At 29.2% G+C, this 21030-nt stretch overlaps 1 protein-coding gene across 8 annotated transcripts in view; it reads left to right on the top strand.

Annotated features, from left to right (window-relative positions):
- The first annotated feature begins 1142 nt into the window (after window positions 1-1142).
- LOC119689011 (putative 1-acyl-sn-glycerol-3-phosphate acyltransferase acl-2) overlaps window positions 1143-21030 on the top strand; it is a 30321-nt gene continuing 10433 nt past the window's right edge. Inside the window, exons 1-3 of one of the 8 annotated variants that reach the window (XM_038103737.1) lie at window positions 1145-1238; window positions 1756-1842; window positions 11605-11789. The gene's annotated coding sequence lies outside the window, so the exon portion shown is untranslated. Of the gene's footprint in view, window positions 1239-1530; window positions 1855-10918; window positions 11052-11604; window positions 11790-21030 lie in introns of those variants that run through there. The other 7 variants (XM_038103738.1, XM_038103741.1, XM_038103736.1 and 4 more) reach the window with 7 other exon arrangements.

The raw sequence follows: 21030 nt of genomic DNA on the forward strand, positions 1-21030 counted from the left end.
ATTCAAAAATCTGGTCCACCTGTATAGATATAATAAATAAATAAAAATTTAAATATTTTAAATTTATTATAATAATTTAATTAAAATATATTCGAAAAACTGGTCAACCCGTGTAGATAAAATAAAAAAATAAAAGTTTAAAAATATTATATTTATTATAATAATTTTATTAAAATATATTCAAAAATCTGGTCCACCTGTATAGATATAATAAATAAATAAAAATTTAAATATTTTAAATTTATTATAATAATTTAATTAAAATATATTCGAAAAACTGGTCAACCCGTGTAGATAAAATAAAAAAATAAAAGTTTAAAAATATTACATTTATTATAATAATTTTATAATAATAATTTTATTAAAGTATATTCAAAAATCTAATCATTAAAAATTACTTATATGGTATATTAAATTAAACTCTTTTTTAACTTATCTCCCATACAATTTCCTTGGTAGAAATTTTGTGCGAAATAGGGAATAAACTTCCATTCCCATTTGTTTCAGAATAAGTTAATTGAGAATAGGGAAAAAATCCCATTCCCATGTGATTCAGAAAAGGGGAACTGGGAAAAGAGAAAAAACTCCCATTCCCATGTAAATCAGAATAGGCGTAATTTAGAATTATTAATATTATCTAAAATGTGAAATTAATAATTTAATAAAATCTTAATGAAACCCTAATTATAATGAAACCGTGATTTATTTGTGACAAAATAAACTTTATTACTTTCCAAACAAGCAATTTAAACGAATCTGTCGTTCAAATCTTTGAAACTGAAAGCATTCTCCAGTACTCTGTGTGCAGTGCATTGCAAAAAGCTTTTGCTAAAGCTTACCACTTGACGGTTTTAAAATAAAAAGCTAACACAAAAACTTTTTCAAGATGCTGTATATGTTAAAACCACATTAACTGCTACTCAGGAACACAGCCAGCAAACAACAATGAAAGCTCACTGCAGTATAAAAATATAACTGTAATATAAAAAGCTTTATAACGTATCTAAAACATATATTAAGTTGTGATTATTGCAAAGCTTTGCATACGTTTGTGACGTCACTTGCGCTCTGTATGAAGTGTCATATGTGAGCAGAAAACAAAAATTCAATGTAATTGAAAATCTAAACTTGGACGTTGATAACATGCAGAACTTTTCAGTTAGAATTCGAACGACTACGAACGCTCAAACGGTACAAATGACAACAGTACGAGTTTGACAGTTGAATTAAGAGGTTGTGTGAGTACTTCGTTTTGCCATAAAATAATAAAGTTATATTATTGAGTTACGAATTTGCCGCGAAATCAAACAAATATAATATTTTCATGTTTAAACACTTCTATTGCAGTTATAAAATTACAATTAATCTCAGTTGAAGTTGAATTTTATAAATGTGAATTTGTTTTCAAAAGAGACAGTGCAGATGTTCAGGCATACACATATAGTGTGTATTTTAAATGAAATTATAAATCATAATAAAAAATAAATCCTTTTGAAATTGTGAAAACATATTAAAAAATGTTTAAACAATTTAAATTAAAGTAATAATACACAAACAAATTCTTTCTTTCATTGCAAAACAAAAATATTTGCTTTGCTAAGCGCGTTCTTTCATCGGAAACCAACAACAACAACTGCATGCACAACTACTGACTTTTCTACGACTTTTCTGTGAAGTTCAAGTGATTTGCCTTTAGCTTTGTTAACAAAGTCAATTAAGTGCCTAAAATGTTAAATGACCTACAATTATTTTTAGAAAAAGTTGTCAGTGATGAATGTGAGTTCTAAGGACGAAATGCGAGTAAATAAAGAATAACCACGCAACAACAAAATAAACAAGCACGTGAGTACTGTGGTGAGAATAAATAAAATTACAAGGAAAATTGCTTTCTTGTGCTTTTCTGAAGAAGGATTTCATTAAATTTTAATTAAAAAAAAAAAAACAAATATTATGATTAAAGTTACAAAACAAAATTAACAATAAAATATATTACTCATTCAAAAACAATTATTTTTTATAATAAATTTTTCAAAAATAATATTGATATGAGAACTGACTGCTCTCGTAAATTCTAAACCTAATAGAAAAAACTATACGAAAGCAGCACCGTAGCACTGCAGTAGCAAGGTCAGGCGGTACAGCAAAGTAAATCACACAACCTTGACTTTTCGGCACGGGGTGTGTTAAGCGTGTGATATATTTATATTTGTCCTTTAATTGCACCGGTAGTTGTGCGGTAAAAGGCTGGTGCCATATGCGTCTTTGAAAACTAACAAGCATGGTTTCAATTAACTTAAAGCTATAAGGAAGATGTTTGTTGTTGACGTTGTTGTTGTCGTTGTTGTAGCTTGTACTTTCCTCCGTCTTGACGTGTAAGCTTTAGTGACTTTGGTACATACACCCAAATGCTCCGATTGTTATTGCAGTATCCATTTTAGCCTTTTCACCGCACTTTCTAACTGCTAAAGTGTAACTAACGCTTCTATTGTCTTTACATTGTTTTTTTTTTATTAATTTAAATGACTCTGAACTATATGAAAGAACACACATTTTCTGCAGCCTCAATAATAGATAGCCTTAAGTATCTTTAATAACATTATCTTCTAAACTATCCGAAGTTCGTATCACTTGATAATTGCACAAAGAACAAGCCCAACTGGATACGCGTAATAAATGGAATTAAAAAAAACATACATATGAACTGTGTGAAACACGGAGAATATCCCAAACATGAAGATAGTTCCTTTAGTTCTCAGCCACCACATATCAACTCATCTTTATCTTAGCACATAACATTCACTCTACGAAAAGAGATACAAGAACAATGCCAACTGGGTATACGTAGTAAATGGATATAAAAAAAACACGCTTTGAGTTCATATTTTTATTAAAACACGGAGACTATCCGAAACATGGAGATATTTCATTGCGATTGGCTTATGAGGTCAAGTAAACATAACTACTTCTATCTACTTAAATAATAGGCCTAGAGCTACTTGTAGTAAAACTCAAGTAAAACACAAGTAAAATTTACACGAAAATACACAAAAATTTGCAGGTGGAACGCACTTGTGTATATACAGTGTTACTCAAAGTTACTACGAGTAGCTCATGGAACAGACCTATTATTTTATCTATCTGGGTATCGAGCAATTATTTGCTAACTAATATAGCAGCTACTGGTCTAAGAACGGCCGGGTTTATGTACCGGAGCCTCTCGTCGAGTTTGACAATCAAGTGCCGTGTGCTACAAAAGCAACTACACAGCAGTTCACTCCGGGCTACAACAACAACACAGCTCTTTGCATAAAACTTTGCACCTATGGTGTGTCCCGGCAGATCAAACTTGAATATGTGGCGGCCAGACAAAATGTATCCAATTCCAAAAATATAGACACTATTGTTCGATTGCTTTAAAGCAAAACTATCTGTGTGTAAAGTATTAAAGTTAACTATTGACCAAACCAAAGTTAATTATTTTTTGGTTTTATTTTTTTTTATGTGGTTTTCGTTTCAATTGGGTATAATGTAATACAAATGTTACGGAAATACACTCCTTCCTTTTTGAAATATTTATAAGTGGGTAAACAAAGTTCATTTGTAAACAAACAATTTTTAAGTAAAATTATTGCATAAATTCTGCTGTGAAATTTTCAAAAATGATTTCAGCTATGAACTGTATATATCAAATCGTATATATAACAAATCGCATGTACTTGGGTCTTTTGTGTATGTAAGTGTATATCAAACGGAGATATAGGGAGACTTCAGCATTAATATAAAAACCAATAGAGAAAATCTTGAAGCGCTCAAAAATCTTGAACCAGAGACCTGGGTATTCATATAGCTGAAAGTCCATATTTTTTTTCCAATTATTTGCTTTATTGAATCTTTTTAAATGAAATTAACATTAAGTAATATGAAATCTTAAAAACTTGGCGTTTAATATGTAACTAGAGAATGCTTTAAGGTGTTAATCAAAGAAACGGTAGTTTATATTACAAATTTGTTACGAGTTAAGCAGCTGTTTCTTACTAAAACGAAATGCCGAGTTGATGATAAGCAGTTGTCTGGCTTCGATATTTGATTGTGTATTTAGTTTTAAACAATACTTCGCAATTTGAGTTTGAATGACATCAGATATCTTGGATATACGGACATCCCTTTGAATAATGGAGTTCTACATATACCACGGGCTTTTACAATCTGCCTGGTGATTTTGTTTTGTAATCTTTGCAGTTTTTATATATACAAATAGCACGTCGTTCCCCAAGCTCTACACCATTTACCCTGATTAGTTTTATGATGGCATTATACAACAGCAATACTTTGTTTTCGAGGCTGAGTGCAGACTTGGCACTCATCCGCCAATGTGTTGTCAAAGTGTTTTGACCATATTAAACTTCTATCAAGATAAACGCCTAAATATTTCACTCCATTGCATTGAGGAATACGAACATTGTTATATTAATTGGAGGAAGAGTGTCTTTTCGTAGAAGGAATGTTATATGTACTAGCCATTTAGCTAGCCAGGTTTCAAGAAGATTAAAATGAGTTGACATGTGGTGGCTGAGAACTAAAAGATCTTTTTCTAAGCGGAGAATGACAATATCAGTTGCAAAAGTTGAGACCAGATGGTCTCTATACAATGAGAGATCTTCGCTGTAGATTAGAGAAAGGAGTGATCCAGAGACATTTTCCTGAAAAACTCTAGCAGCAATTTCATACTCACTGGTATTAAATGAGTTATGTTTAACCTTAAATCTACGGTTAGTAAAGTAAATGTTTAGAAGTTTATTTACGTTTGCCGGGAAGGACTTTTTGATATTGTATAAAAAGCCTTCATGCCAGATTTTGTTAAAGGCCTGAGTTACGTCTAAGAAAACACCTGCACAGTATTTCTTATCTTGAAAACCGTACATAATTCCTTTTGCTATTCTGTGTACTTGATCTGTTGTGCCATGTGCTTTTTTTCAGTATGATGTTTCGACTTTGTGTGAAGTTGATAGTCTTTGAGATAACTATCTTCTCACAAATTTTTGAAAGCTACTAGAGCAGACTTATTGGTCGGTCTATAAGATGTGACTGCAGTGGGATCTTTCCCGCGCTTGGGGATCATTGTGATTGTAGATGTTTTCCACTACTTGAAAAAGTAGCCAAACGACAAAACTGCGTTCCAGATGACAGTAATGATCAAAATGGCTTTATCAGGAAGTTTCTTAAAAATTTCGCCAGTGGTTACATCTATTCTTGGTGTCTTATTTTCTCATGTGTTTTCAATGGAAGCTTCCTTCACTTTAAGAAAACGTACTTTGGGGGGAATTCAATAACTCTTGAAGAGAACTGGACATAAAGCTGATAGTTATTTTCTTTCGGATTCGACTGAAAGACTGTCTACAAATGTTCAGCCATGAGGATTCGCTTCTCCTCGTCGCTTTTCGATCATGTTTTGTCCAGTTTTCTAAAGGGAGGTTCCTTTGTACTTTGGTTTTGAATTTTTGAGCTGTTTTCCATAGTCTGTAGTTGTTTTCCTTGAGAGGACCAATATTTTTAAGGTAATTTTGCAATGAATGGTTTTTGCTCGCAGATAATGCGTCCTTAAATGCTTTAGTTGCTTCTAGAAATTATTGTTTTGACTCTAGAGATCGATGAGTTTGCTAGTTCTGCCTTGCACTGCGCTTAGCTGAGACAAGCACATCGATGTCGGATTGGAATGTGACATCTCGTATTTTTATAAGTTTAGTTACTGTGGTCTGAGATGTTGCTAGTGGAGATAGTGGTATTGAGCGGGGAAACAACTTCATTTATGTCGTTTTTAGATTGAATTGATGGTAGAGTTACTAAATTTTCGTGGATTATTTTTGGTTGTTTTAAATCTGTCTTTGCTGATATCACTGTATAGTCGTTTTATTGATAAGATCATTGGAGAGTTATGTAGTGAAAGCTGTGAAATCTAGTGAAATGAAAGTACAGTGCAAATGTTTTTATAATGAACGCCTTTATAAGCTCTGAAATCTTATCAGGTCCGAAAATTACTATTAAATATGGAACTTAAAACGACACCGTCAAGTATTATACGAAAATATGAGAATTGGTTATTATATTATTGCGAGCTCATTATAAACAATATGTTACATCACAATCTAAAGAACATTTTTAGATATGAGTATTATTAGCAGATAAATGATATACACCTACCTATAAGAAATGTTGCGCCATCAGTATTTATGTTACCTTAAGTTTTTAGCATTGATTTATACTTTGATAATATCATATATTCAATATTAAATAGCAACACACTTTGACTAGTAAGAAATATAAAAACTGCTCCAGTCCCATTAATGCAATTTCGACAACCCTGTGATTGACCGGCTATACTCTATATCAAGAAAATAGTGAGGTGATAACGCTTGATCTTTTCTATAATTCGGAACTGTTTAACGAAAGATTTTCTGTCCTTTATTTGGGAACTGAGAAACTTTCTGTTTAGTTAGAGTTGTTACAGTACAAAGGATTTTTAAAAATAAATTTTAATTTTTTTTTCTATAATTATAAAATGTATATACAGTGAAGACTATATTGAACTGACGAGTATCTCTCTTAACCCCATTTTTTATCCTTCAACACGAGAGAATACCAGTTTTCTTATCCAGAGATAATTGCTATTTCTATCGAGGCTGTATTAAACTAACGCACACTTAAACGAGTATCTCTCTTAACCCCAGTTTTTTCCTTCAACACGAGAGAACACCAGTTTTCTTATGCAAAGGTAATTGCTATTTCTATTGGGGTCCACTTTAGAAAGCTTTCTCTGTATAGACTTTGTTTAATGTGTTGATAAGTTAAACGCAAGTTTATTGAATCTCACAATAAAATAATAAAATACTCAAATTTATTATGTTTTGCAAGATCAAATTATTACACTATAGAAGTATGCAAACTAATCTGCTTGAGAAACATCCTTAATATAGAAGGATGTTATAGAAGAATAATTCAATCAGGGTGTGTGGTAAAAACCAGCGCTGCTTTAATTGAAACTAACTGACTAGCTTAACATGAAAAAGGAACACGAAAATTTCCAAAAGTTTAACGCCTTAGTTACAGTTTGGCTATATAGCAAGACACAGTTGTAGGCGATTTAAGTAACAGTCAGTCGGACTAAAGTAAAACACAAGTCAAATTTACACGAGAATACACGAAAATTTGCTGGTGGAACTCCCTTATGTATATACAGTGTTACTTAAACTTACTACGAATAGCTCATGGAACAGACCTATTATTCATCTTACTGCTTTGTTTACCCTTCCGCTGTACCTTTCACGCTCTTATCGCAATATTGTAAATATTAATAATGCTTTTATTGTCTTCAATATAAGCGTTTAGAATTTAGAATTAAAAAACTACTTCACATAATTGCATTTCTATTTTGAACGTGCGATGACATCTGAAAGTCATACTATAAAATCAATAAAACGAATATTACGAAACTGTAAACGATTCACTTGAAATAATTTTGAGCTCATGAAATAATTGCAATGGAAATTGTTTTCACACCTCAATAAATGAATTCAATAAATGCCAAGTAAAGCGAAAACCCATTTAACATAACGAGGTCTGTGCCAATTCGTTATGGCGTATGCATTCCACAGTGAGAATGACAAATCGTAGCGATAGTTTCGTGTTGATAAGACTCAAGCATTAATGAACGAAAGTCTTTGAGTTGCTGCTACAACAGCAAATACAACAATGGGAAAGCACTACATACTTAAATAAAGCATATATGTACGCCAGGCTGTTAGCTAACAAAGCCACAAATTACAGATTTGTCAGTGTACTCTTATCAGCGCTTATCATCAGCCATAGTACAGGCAAAAATATAAAAAAAATATAGAATAATTATAACATACGATGAGAATATAGACTTGCCATTGATAATATATTTACAAATTGCTATGTAGGTGTGTAATGTATTTAAGTTCAATTTAATATTAATTTTATTTAACAATTTTTTATATATTTTGGATTTAGTCTTGGCTCTGAGACACATTATGATGAGTCTGCATGAATTTCAGTTTGTTTATACTTCGAGAAGATTACCGAAAGCATATGGAACATATGACACATTCATTATATATAAATACATATATGCCAGCGCAATTGTTTTGCAGGTAGAAAGCCGATTAATATCACATCTAAAAGAGTAAAGTACAATAAAAAATTGTCACTAAAAGAAATCTAAGTTGAAAGCATAGCACAATGATAAGAGCAATTAAATGGTTTTAAGAAAGATAAATTGATCTTCACACAACTTCCTTGAACGATTTCAGAAATATAAAAAGAGGTTTTTCGAACAGTAGTGAACTACAACAACAAAAATGTATTTTATATTATTTTAATTAATTTAAATATATCTATTAAATATTAATAATTTTATTGGTAGAATTACCCGTTTTGTCGAGCTGAGCAATAATGTGTATATTAGGTTAAGCTTGAACCTTCGACAATTATTTAAACAATATTACAATTAAACAATATTTTGTGGATTTCAAAACAATTTTATTAATATAATTGAAGTGGATTTTTAACTTCAATTCTTCTTGAATTAATGAAGGAGTCTTTCATAGCCCTCTTTCGCATTTTAAATTCTACACCAATAATAAAGTTTGGTAGATATCAGAATACATGATAATAGCCATAATTTTTTCTTTCAGAGTTGTAAAAAAACAACATGAAGTCTGGTTGAAACAAATTGGCATTACTTTTACAATATGTTTAATGCTTTTTTTTGACATGTTCTTGGTTGTATTATGTACAATATGAAATATAAAAATTGTAAACACTAAAAATTATTCAATTTAAATAAAGGACACCAAAATGAATATTAGAACGGCAATGTTAAGCCTTTTTATCTTATATACTTTCTTACATTACATTTTATTAATTTATTTATTGATGTATTTAAGTTTATTAGTAAATTAAATACTCATATGATTTCAACGGATAACTGGAATTTTACAAAATATATCCAGTGAATATCACAATAGATTGATTTTTGAATTTAACTGCACTGAAACTTAAGACATGAATTTTTTGCAAGTAAAATCTAACTCTGAAGATTTTAAAAGCATTGTTGTTGCTTCACATGTTTTCTTTCGTAGGTTGCGAGTATTTTTTTGCTACTCTAGAAGAAAAAATTACGTCTAATGTTGAACTGCAATACCAGTACTGTACTACAATAAATAAATCAAGACTTCCTATTCAAATGTGTCTGTGGCAAACACACAATCCATTCCTTTCAATCAATCTCGACCTTCTTATTTTTATGTCTCACTTTAAGCATACTATATTTTTAACCATTGTTAATAATATAGCTTCAAATCAATCGTTTGATGAAGCAGTAGTAGCTTATAATTTCAGTGTTATCCATTTCAATCAACAAATTATTTTTTTTTGAACAAAATCTGTTTTGTAGGTCATAATATAAAATGCGTTTACACCACTCGTTACTCAATTTACTCGGATTTATTTCTTCAAAAAAAACTTTGCACACATCGTATATAAATTACATATATTAAAATCGTTTCGTTATTGATTTGGATTATCTTAACATTTATTGGCTGTTTAAACTTAATCCACTTTTAATTAGACTATTTCTCTGATAGGCCCACCAGAATCAGAAACAACTTTATACCCACATTTTTAGAACGAATGGAAGAAAATGGTTTCCTAGTAGTTGATTGTAAAATACTTTACCTTAACTGGTATAAATCTTTGTACAAATCTGGAAAAAAACTTATTATAATGAAGTTATAAATAATAACGATTTTTAAAAAATTTCAATCTACAATAACTTTTAACATGAAGCAGTGAAATTTATTATAAGGGAACTACTCACATATACACATATTAATATGGCATTATGATCAGCTGATCTACCTAGTATTAAATTATAAAAGAATCTTGGATTTGTATTGTTGTTTTGAGTGCATTTAAGCAAATTTTAGCGAGCAACCTGCTGTTTTTTGCCTCACGTGAAATCTGCCGAAAGCACTTACTATATAAAATGTATATAAATTATTTGACATTATTCGAAATCCTTAATGTGACGGCAATGAAATGCTGAAACTCATTCAACTTTAAGTGAGAGCTTTTCAACTTTTCTATTTTATTAAATTAAAAACTGTTTTAAATTTCAAATTTCAAGCAAACCAAATGACAGCCGTTGTTGCAATTTCATTTAAAGCTTCTCAACTAATGCAATGCTCACTTCAAAAGCTTTTAAAAAGTCAAAATAAATGAACTTTCAAAAAAGCTTTTTAACTGAAGCTATTTAAAAGTTGTAACTATTTATTTTATTTTTAAAAATAAAATAAAACAAAATTACTGCGTTTACAATTAATTTTTCTTTTAAAACTTTAAATTAATAAAAACCGTTGAACTTCGTTGTTAAACATTAAAAAATATTTTCAAATATTGTTATTTAATTGATGCATTCATTTTAGTTTCAATCTCGCACCGCACACAAAAAGCTTTTTACAAAATTCACTTTTAGCAAGGGAGCAATAAAGCACGAGAGGAGATGAGTTCAACTAGAGCATAGAAAACTCTCAGTAATTTTAAATTCAACCAGATTTAATTAAGTGGGATTATTGTACCAATGTTGTTCATGTTGTTGTTGTTGTTGTTGTTGTCAGTGGCAATATTCCTTTATTAATTTTTGTTATTGCCGTTGCCGTTGCTATTGCTATTATTATTGTTGTTATTATTATTGTTGTTGTTATTGTTGTTGTTATTGTTTTTGTTATTGTTGTTATTGTTGTTGTCAAAATATGAAATTGAATTCAATTATTGAGCTTTAAACACAGATGCAAAATATTGCTTAGTGTTGAATTTCTCTTCTGTGTTATTCGTTCGTTCGTTCGTTCATTCAACAAATAACAGCAGACAATAAATATTCTGCGGCAGTTAATATTGTACGTTTGCGTGCAATGGATGTTGTTGTCGTTGTTGTTGTAAGAATTTAATAAAGATTTTTTTTTTGCGTTTTTCCGGTAGGCATTATACTTAAAGATATTTATATATAACTAACTATATAAACACTTTGAAATGCAAATAATTAAACAGAATTTTAGAATGAAGTTAATTTAGTTTTTATACTCAAGTGTCATTAAGAGTTAAGCATTAATTAAAAAATTACCAACACTTAAATTTATCAATAAAACTAGTGCCTGCCTTTTAATAAATATTTAATTGTGCATTAAAAAAAAAAGTGCGTAAACAAAAAAAAATTTCAAGAAAATACACTAGATTTCTTAAAAATAAAAATAAATAAACTTAAAAATACTTAAGCATTTCAAGTAAAAAAAAAATCAACATTAAATTCAATATATAAATAATATCATTTAATCACTTTAATATTGAAATGAATTAAAATGTCACTTAAAACAATTATGATAACAATAAAAAAAAACTATACAGTAGCGTGTGAAAATTCAATTTTCTGATTAAAAATTTATATGCAAATTTTACTTGCTTGCTTCTCGTATATTGTGCAATTATAAATTTCCATGTAATAATAAGAATAAAATTGATTTCTCACCGCAGGACTTTTTAAATTTATAAGGAAAATTGTAATTATTTACACAAGAGGAAAGCACAACGAAAAGCAAACAAAACGAACACAACAACAACACGCCAGCACAACTACAACAACGACGACGAGGACGAGGACGTGGAAGTAGAAGTGGACGTAAGCGAGGGCGAGGAAGACAGCTGAAGTAACAAAACAGGTGAGCAAGCACATGGTTTTTGGGGTTGAATGAAAGAAAAGGAGTGGTGAAAATCTTATATAAAGAAAATTGTTGGTGGAAAGTGATTTACTAATGTTTTGACTGACGTTTCATTTACATTTATTATAAATTTAATTAAAAATAGGTTTGGTCATATTTATTTTATAAAAATAAAGTGATTGTGAAGCTAAAATAATTGCGCTTATTCATTCCTTCCTCACCACACTTATCCTTCTGTATTTGTTTTTTTTTTGTTTTGCTATGTTCGAAACGTTTTTATTTTTCGCATTTTATTTATTTATTTTTTTGCTTTATCTTCTTATCACGCAATGAAAGGTATCTTTAAGACCCTCCAAGATATATGTATTATTTGTATATATATTTGATATGAGTTCGAGTGATATGAATATAATTGGAAAAGGTTATATTATCACATTATCACGCAGTGAAAGATGTCTTGTAAAATTCTCCAAGATATATGTATATATATATATTTGATATGAGTCCGTGGAACTGCATAGATGTCAACTTCGCTATCTGTTTCAACGCAAACTTATCTCCCAATCTTTAACACGAACCTGGAAGGCAGTGAAGCATACAACATAGATCCTATAGAGTCTAAATACTCTTAATTATTTTGATGAGGTGTATCAATCAAGCAATGTCCGTCTGTATATCAGTTTCAACGTAAACTTATCTCTCAATATTTATGTTAGAAAAGTAAAATTCCAGTATCAAATCTATTGAAAGCAAAAAACAAATAAAAGAAAATATATTTACAGCTGACGTTAGCCGTTAGGAATTTTAAAAGCAATGGACTTATTTGACGTTTCAGCTAAATAAGTCCATTGTAAAAAATCTCTAGGAAAAACATAATTCACTTTAGTCAATTTTAGTCAAATCGTATTTTGCATCATAATCAATAATTCTCATGTTTCTATCTATATACCGATCTGTTGTTTTATATATTCGCAAACGAACCTCTCAGTTTGCACAAAGACTTTATTTAAATCCAGATGCATCACCTATATTAGACAGAATCCATATAAGATAATATTCGAAAAAAAGTGCTAGTACATTTCACAGAAAAATTTTTTTTATTATTTTTGCATAGGATTTCTGTTGGATTACTGAAGGATATGGAAACTTCGACGCACACGCCAACATTTTTTTGTTTCACTTAATTGTTGATATCGTTCAAAGCACACATATCACTGAGATATATGCTAAGATGTATGGCAGAAGCTCCATGGTACATCAGCAATAAAATTATTTACAAAAACTTTATAGTCGAAAGTGTACGATCTTATGAATGTGCACAATTATTCAGAATTGTACTCTCTCATATTAATTGCAATATATATTCCGTCAAGAAGATGCGCTAGGTTTCAAACTATACTTCTGTAAATTTGAATAAGTAATAGAATACAAATATGAGCTCTTACTACAGTGGAACATGGAAGTGGTCACTGTTGACACTATTGAGTTAGAGTGCTAGAGACACTAACTCGAGTTTCATCATGCAAAGAAAAGAAGACTAACATTCTAAAGAATATAAAAAATGATGGTATATTGAATAAACAGAAATACACAACGTCGTACACCACACGTTAGGTAAAGTTAGACATATTTTGGAGTGGGAACCAAATAGTGTAGAAATGTTAGTCTCGGTATTATATATCGAGTCGAGATATACATATTTAAAGTAAGGTTTAATTCTGGAGAGCTCTACAGTTTATTGATGATAAAATAAACTGTAGATCATTTCCAGATCTCAAAGTATAATAAAATTAGTTTATTGGCAAAACTTAACCTAAAGATAAATAACCAAACCTTCAGTTAAAATTGAAAAGTATAACTGTTATTGGATACTAATTTCAGGAAAACCTGATTGAAATGATCATAAGGCCATAAAATCATAAGACCACAAGACCGGCAAAAACTTACGCACGCATTCAACCGATTAAATTTACCGAAAATATATTTAGAAATAATAGGTTTAATTATTGACTGAATTGTTGACTGAGTTGTAGTTTTTGTTGTTATATTCCGTCATAGAGTTACTTCAGTTCATCAGAAACCTAGTAAACAGAAATCAATGTCAAGACAAGGAGGAGAAAAGGAAAATTTATTAATCGATTTTAAATGAAATAAATTGTTCTATACAAAAAAAGTGTGACTCCTTCAATAATTGAAAGTAATTTGAATCTAAAATTATATTTGTTACCGTCCGCTACCCATCTAGGTTCAAGTTCGTATGAGCAGTAGAATAATAAAATAGATGACATATTATGTACTGCAAAACAATAGTTCAGGTTTTTGTACGAGGGTCACTATTTATATTTTAAGCCTAATAATGAAAAAAATAACTAACTAAATTGTCGTTGAAAATTGCTTTATTCTTTCTCGAAATATTCTCCTTTATGGCTAATACACTTTAGCATGTGTTAGAACGATTTGTCAAAGCATATTTTCCAGTCTTCTTCTGACACCTCCAAAACATCCTTTTTAAATGCAACAACGGCTTCATTGTTTCGTCCACAAAAATCGTTGTCCTCGTAATTTATTCTTAACGTTCGGGAACGAGAAGAAGTCATTGGGTGCAGTGAAAAAATCAGGACTGTACGATGGATGACCGATCAATTCGATATGTCAATTCGATATATTTATTTAAGACCTATCCGTTAAATAATGGATAGGTCTTAAAGTTAACGATTGTAACTTATTTTTATATACAAATTAATCCTAGTTTTTATTGGTTTATTTGTAGTAATAAAGAGGCAAGTACTCAAACTAGTGATTGATATATTATATATAAAAAAGTCTAAACGCTTATTAAAATGTGAATAATATATTATATAAAATATGTAATATTAACATAGTTATATGTATATAGTGTATGCACTAGACAAAAGATACTGGAAAGCACTGGAACGAAATTAACCATATTTCAACGCAAATATATGCGGTAGATAGATGCGCTAGTATGGGAGTGCATTGACAAGCTGAACATACTCGGCTGGAACAATCAGGTGTATTTAATATAAATTCCGAGGCATACTAGTATCCAAGGCAATAAAATGGCAGACAAACTTGCAAGAAGAGGAGCGGCTTCAATAATGTTAGGCCTAAAACCTTGCTGCTGTCTAGACAAATATACTCTATCCATTCTTATGAACGCTGCAGAAGATCATAATCTAAAATGCTTTTAGAGACTTACAACCTAATACGCTTCAATGATTGCACAAAACAATCGAAGAATAACCTAAGTATTATAGCGGGATTATTAACTTGTCACTATAGATTGAATAATCACCTAATAAAATTAGAAACTGAATCCAACTCAAACTGCAGGTACTGTAGAGAAGAGAGAAAAACTGCATACCATATGCTTGGAGACTGCCAGGAACTGATGCACAAGCGGAAGAAACACCTAGGAGAGTATTTCATGAATCATAACAATTCAAGCCTAGGAAAGATATGCTATATACTGTCTTTTAATAAACAATTCAAATCGGACTTGGAGAAATACTCTAATCCGACTAAGGAACACAATAAACTAAAAAAAGACTACCATATTTCGAAATATCGTAGTTTTTCCAATTCGTTCTGGACAATGGCGCGGCTGTCCTGAATAATTTTTTAGTCCAGAATAGTTTAGTTTAAATATAATAGAATAGAACAGTTTAGTCCCGAATCTTGTTGTGCAGACTTATTCTAATGCGTTTTTTTGTGCTATATACCAGAATTAAATAATATACACTTGCTATTCTTGTAATTTGAATAAATATTTCTTATGAAAACAAATTTATAGTATATATCGCCTTAAAAGCTTGTCTATTATAATAATTATAATTGCAAAAATTCAGTGTATCTCTGATTTTCATGAATGCAGTTACTTCGAAAAGTATTATCATTATTAGAATAAGCTCGACTGTTCCATATGTTGATCGCAGTTTATTAGTGAAGTTTAACGAAATGTACTTAACATTTTTAATTTGCAATTGGATAAAAAAATTTTTAATCATTATATAAAAACTATAAATATAAGTAGGCAGTTATTAATTTATGAGAATTCAATCAAGCGTATATATTTTTTTTGTGCATGTATAATTATTTTAAATTACCAATTATACAATTTATATTATGTAAAATTATTCAAATCAAATTCTCCTCGGAGGTAAATTACTCTAACGCAACTTATATGATCTGAACACATAAACCTTCACTTGTACTTTTATATGATATATGATCTTTTCTTTTACCCTTTTAGCTCCATTTAATTTTTTTTTCTGTTATTATTATAATTATGTTTTTACAAATTAAGTAATTAATTCGTGTAATGTTTTACATGAGGTTAAATACTATTAATCTCGCCTGATATCTTAACCTAGTGACATCAGCATAATTTGCCATATACACTCAGCATTGGAAATAAACTTTGTTACAAATCTACAAAAATTAAAATTAAAATTTTTATTAAAAAAAATTATTAAAAATATAAAATATAATATAATTTAATAAGACATAAATCCAACATTTAGGGCAGTGCAAAGTTTTGGTTGTCTTGAAGATTCTGCGTTACTAGTTTCGTTTTTTTCCAAAATGCATATTATAGTCCTTCAAAATTTTTTGAGCATTATTATGTTCAAGGAAATGGAATGTACTGTTTAAAAATATTCGAACCACCTGAAAATGTTCGAGGTACTCAGATAGCTCAGAGCGAGCAAGATACTTAGATTTCCATCCATTCGAATGAAGAATGTTCTTTTAGCAAAAAAGTTATTCAAGAAAGCAGTCTCTGTAAGTAAACGTAGCGGAAAGGAGTATATCCACTGTAATGCATAAGTAAAGGACACTATATAGAGCTTTAAACCAAACATTTTCGCTCCGGTTTTTCTTTTTGTGTTCAATTAAAAAATATGTCATTTCAACATTTCTTTCCATTCCATTCTTTTTTTTTTTGTGGTGAATTCCGATTAAAATTATTTATATTTAAAGAAGAAATACTTTTATCTTACTTTTTCATTGATTGAAGTTTTAGGAACTAAAGACGAATATACCTATTATTAGGTATACACATGTACTAAACTGTCGGTATACGGTATTAAACCGATATATTAATTTCGATTTATATTATTTTTTATAATTTTGAGAGACCGGTTTTTGCTCCGACACAATTATCGGTTTTTTTTGCATAGTTCTGATTCGAATCATTGTACGCATAAAGTAGAAGTATCTTTAGAAAAACCTCAATCAAGGTTAAAAGGTAAATAAATTTGTAATAAACGAAACTATTTTCTTAACCTATTTTCAAATCGTATTACAAATGACTGTATGATTTTGATTATAAGAAACGAAAATTATAATTCTCATGTAGTTAGTAATAAATTAAATATAAAAGTTTCTAAGTATTTCCATAAGTTTGTACTTTTAATATAACTTCTTATCTTAAGAATTGATTTCCAAAGAAGGACCTTATAATGTCATTAATAATTGTCACTTTGTATGTTGACTTTAACTAATTTGTAACTAATTAATTACAGTTAAAGCTGTTATAGCATATACAATATACATGTGGATTAAGTCAATTCAATTAGAATCTGTCAGCAAATGGATGATAAAATTTTTATGGGGTTAAATTGAAGTTATAAGACAATTTTAATATGGCTCAACTAATTTAAATAAACTGAAGTATATATACATAATATTAATATTATTCAAATGAAGAATATACTTATTCTAAATAAGATTAGTTTCCATAATTAGATACATTGTGATAATTAGATACATTATGACATAATTACATACCTTATGTTTATGTGATTTGGAGAATCAATTTTAGATTTCCGAAAAACGTATTATATTCATTTTTTATAAGTCTTAAACTGAGATATAATAGTTTGAATTGTACAAACAAATATTTTCAAATAAATCTGTTTTTTTGTACTGAAAAATAATCTTTTTTTTATTTTAAATAGGCTTTGTTATCCTTTGGTTTTGTTATCCTTACATTTCAAATGTCTTCTAATCCTACTATATCGTGTCTGTACTATATAATGAGAATATGAAAATAGACTGTTCTTTGAGCTGCACATTAAACTGCTATTTTTATTTACCGAATTATTAAGCAAAAACGTAATTAGAAAATTTACTAGTATTGAATAGTCTTATAAAATTCTATGTCTATTCTATATGTACGATACTTGCGAGTTTTTAGATGCACATTTCTTGCTTTGATATTGCAGTAACTTTTACAGTTTTTAACTATTAAACAAAAGATGATAAAAATCTTTATTTATCTCGCAAGGACTTATTTAGCTCGCACGGTTCAGCTAAATAATTCAATTTTACAAACAATTTATAGAAAAACATAAGCTAATTTAGCCAAATTTAGGCAAATTTAGGCGAACTCGCACACACCACTCCATGTGTGTCTTTTAGAAATCTATACAAAGATGTGATAATGAAGTTCAATAACTACAGTTGTAAACACATTATAATAAGATAATAAATAGTAATTTTTAAAACTTATTGAGACATTACTATAGTCATATGTCGTATTTACACATAAATTTGGTAAATTTTCCATTATTGTATTTCGCATTACTTATATTATTTACTCTATATATGAATATATAATTACCCTGCTTATTTTTTATCGTTGTTATTCTAATAGTTTTTCCAAAGAAAATACAGCCTCATATAAATTAATTAGAAACTTAATCAAAGTCAATCTTAATTTAGTAATTAAAGTCTATAGACTTTTTCTTAAAGTGATTACATATTTTTTATTTAGTAATATATAATATTTAATTTCAGCTATGTGAGTTCACTATATCTTTAATTAAAATTCTGTTTTTAATGAAAAGAAACCTACGTTCTCTACATTTTTAGAGATACAATATAAATGTTTTTTATTTGAAAAAAAAAATATTAAAGAATATATTATTTCATATTACGAAAGATTTTAAATAATTTACGTGAATGACAAACAATTCATTTCAAAATAATCACTCAGTATTTATGTAAATTACTTAATAGTTTTCATGTATTTCAAACAAATTACTCAGATATGTTCTCCAACTCAAATACCATTGCCATTTCATGGAAATTTAATAAAACTAATATGTAGTTTTTATAATTTTGTATTATTTTTGTTTTTTTATATTTACGTCTTACATTAATGAACATTCCATATATATAGTTTATTCGTTAGAGCTAACAGTTGGTAAAAATTCTCAACTCGAATTATGAAACTATTTAAAAACTTTTTTATAAAAACTCATTTTATTTACCATATTTCTGTTAATATATTGTTTCATCATAAGGCCCTATGCTTCACTTAGAAAAGAAAGACAGCAGTAAGTAAGTAAGTGATAATACAATACATCAATACTACCTATACAATCCAAACGAATTACGTTCTGAAGCTTGTATAGTTTGTTCTGGTGTACACGAATTTAGAATTAAAGCCCCCACTTTTTGAGAGAATTATGAGCTTTTAACAATATATTAGAATTTATATTGCAAACGTTACTTTTTTAGGATGATCTATAAAATCAATTTTAAATGCAATCAATATGCTTAAAAATTTTTGAAATGGAATAGACTATGATGAATCTATAGAATACAGAAATCTATAGAAAATAGAATAGGTGAGTAGATAGGTTGAACTGATTGGCACCAAGATGCCAAGCATATACTTTCGAGTACTTGGCAATATCAGTACGAGACACAGGTAATTAGAGTTGTATTCTTATTATGAGCTGTGTGTCTGCTGAGCAGTCGGATTTGTTATTTGTCCATAGGATTTTGTAGTACTTTGCATGAATACTTTTACGAAATCATCCCAATCATTTGTTACCAGAAAATTTTTATCTTGTGAAATTGAGGATTTGAAGATTGCAATGGTCTTCTGGTTAGTTTTCTTATTAAAGTTATATCATACCAAAGCGTGTCAAGCGTATCCTTAATAACGCTACGCAATTATATAGTGCATGTTCCAACGTTTTAATTTTTTTTTTTAAAAATCTTGCAGTTCCCCGCTGTCTTTTATTTTATTTTAAATTTAAGTAAATCATTTATATGTATATTTTATATAACATTGAAACATAAATTTATCTCCAATTATTTCTAACTGTAAAAATACACCGGGAGTTTTTTCAATGTTCAATGTTCAGCTTTGGGTCAGTTGGTTAAGGTGCGCTGACTCTGAACTTTAAATTTGGCAGGGCATGAGTTCGATTCCTTGATACTTGCAGTCTCAAAAAATTATTGACGAGTAATTAAATACAAGAAATAATTCTAAGACCACTGATAATGGGTATTTAGCAATACTCGAAACAGCTGTATGGTCAACCAAAAATTCAATTAATTAAAATAATATAAAAAAAAAGAATTTTTGTTGTAGTTTACTACTTTTCGAAAACTTCTTAATGTTCATCTATTTATTTTGCTACAGTTTTATTTCGGGACTACGTAGTTTCTCTTTATCTCTCTCTCTCTCTCTCTCTTGTTCTCTTTTTCTATAGTCTTAAAAGTTTCATTGAAAGTGTTTAGTAATAGTTTTTACATAATTTCTCCAAGCTGTGTTTATTTTCGACTTTTAACCTAAATGTTAATAATTTTTTTACCTTGTAATAGCCACAATATCCTTAGATAATTTTTAAATTATCTATTATTATAAAGATAAAGTATATAGTTCTCTATATATGCTTCATCTTTTTATCATATTTCGTTTAAAGTGCCAATAAAAACACATACCTTACACAAATAATAGGTCTGTTCCACCAGTTACTCGTAGTAAAACTCGAGTAAAACACAAGTAAATTACAAACAGAGAGCGTAACACAAATAATGTGCCAAATTACGCTCTTCATACAGATTTTCATGGAACAGCTTTGTGTAAAGTTTAGTAAGAGTTCAGTTAAATTCAATTCCCTGCAAATAAACAATACAAAAATTTAAATTTAAACCAAATCAGTCGATTCACAGATCAACATAAATTTTACTTGAAATGAAATAAACGAGTAAAATATCTGTAGCATTTTCAAATTTCGACAGGGATGTTACGCTCTCTCAGATGCTCTAATTTACTCAAAAATTTACTTGTGTATATACAGTGATACTCAAAGTTACTATGAATAGCTCGTGGAACAGACCTAATATATACGAAATAAAGTTTCATGGGATGCTATGTTTGACTTTTGACTTCCTAATATTGTAAATATTTATTACA

The sequence above is a fragment of the Teleopsis dalmanni genome, chromosome X (genome assembly GCF_002237135.1).
Source record: "Teleopsis dalmanni isolate 2A chromosome X, ASM223713v2, whole genome shotgun sequence".
Lineage (NCBI taxonomy): Eukaryota > Metazoa > Arthropoda > Insecta > Diptera > Diopsidae > Teleopsis > Teleopsis dalmanni.